The sequence below is a fragment of the Euphorbia lathyris genome, chromosome 4 (assembly GCF_963576675.1).
Source record: "Euphorbia lathyris chromosome 4, ddEupLath1.1, whole genome shotgun sequence".
In the NCBI taxonomy this organism is placed as follows: Eukaryota; Viridiplantae; Streptophyta; class Magnoliopsida; order Malpighiales; family Euphorbiaceae; genus Euphorbia; species Euphorbia lathyris.
Window position 1 is genome coordinate 33184363 of NC_088913.1, and position 1617 is coordinate 33185979.

The 1617-nt window shown below is 28.8% G+C and overlaps 1 long non-coding RNA gene across 1 annotated transcript; it reads right to left on the bottom strand.

Annotated features, from left to right (window-relative positions):
• Positions 1–247: 247 nt before the first annotated feature.
• Positions 248–1387, bottom strand: LOC136227782 (uncharacterized). Its single transcript, XR_010688223.1, has 2 exons — positions 931–1387; positions 248–488 (listed from the first exon to the last, which is right to left on the bottom strand). It is a non-coding gene; the product is annotated as an uncharacterized lncRNA (long non-coding RNA).
• Positions 1388–1617: the final 230 nt, after the last annotated feature.

Here is a 1617-nt window from a genome sequence, read left to right on the forward strand (position 1 = left end):
GTGTTAGTTGAACCAAAAGTTTAAAAGATAGTTGAAATCCAATATAATTATTATTATAATCTCTAGCATAGCTGAATATACAAATGCCTTTTAGGTTTTAATAAGTATAAACTGCGTAAATTTATCTTACTATGTGTTGAAATTTCATCTAATCAATAGAAATAATTAAGATTCCAACACTTAATAACTTTATTTAAAAAGCTTTGAGATCGTATCAATAAACTATTTTAATAAAAATAAACTTAAATTAATATTTAACAACAATATCATAAAATTATAATAATCTCTTACATTTTTCCAGTTTTTTCATACAAGTTCCTTTGTAGCAATCACCATTATATATAATATGCCAAAAGAACATCTTACTATATATCTCCATAACATCTCTTTTCATACATTAATTTTACCCATCAAAGACAACTTTTGTGATAGAGAGCATAGTCCAATATTATGAGTATCACCTGCAATGGAGACCTCATCACTGTCTCCTAAACAAATATAAAAGTACAAATTTAATTAATTGGATATACTAGTTTTCCTTACAAATGGAAAATAATCAATAATACCAACTAGGGATGGATCTAGGGGGTTTGGAAGACTTGGGCACCCACTAGCTACCGAAAAACCATAAAAATTCTACGGAAATTGTGTATGAATTTTTATTTTATTTTTTTATATAAAAACACCAAAAAAATATCAATTTATAACCCATACATCACGAGAGACCACGACAAGCATCATCTGTCAGTGATATTGGATCCATCACTGATACCAACTGGGATTTTTTTATTACTCAACAAAAACATTAATAGAGATAAAGCAAAACATTATACATTAGTAATTAATAATAGTCCATCATAGTAATATTTGTTACTAGTATATCATAATAATATAGAAATAGCTAATTAAAAGAGGAAATAAAAAAATTACCCAAATAGCAAAACTAGGTGGAAACATCAAAAGCCACAAGCTTCTTTGGCAAACAAAGGTAGAATCACTTGAGGAATGAAGTACATGCAAATCTCACACTTGCGAAAAACATCACAACAATGTTGATCCACAAAAAGTAAACCAAAGACTTTAGCCATGCATGGACCAAATCCAATTATAGGTTCTAAGCAATCTATATATGGAGGTGGAGAATCAGGTGGTGGTGAGGATGAATCTTTGGGGACTGGGTTTTCAGCATTACTGGTATAAGCTATACCAAAAACACATACAACCATTAGAAAAAACATTGAAACCTTATTTCTTGCCATCTTCACTCACTAAATCACAAAAATATAATGTTTCATAATATGGTTTTTTATGAGAGAGGGTTAGGTATTTATAATGCTAGTTGTTCAATGAAAAATTACATTTATGCCTATGTACTTGTTTAGTTATTCTTTTTCCAAGTTGTGTATGTCAAAGTCCAATTATCAAAATCTTAATTAATAGTTAAGGTCCAATAATAGCTTTTATATTGATTTCTGACAAACTTTCGCATACAAATGCATTTTAGACTCGAAGCTCGTACAACATAGTCTCATCTTACCATGTATTGAAATTTCAGTAATTAATGGCATTACCATAATTCAAACCTAGCAAGATTGAAAAAAGAATAATAGATGTATT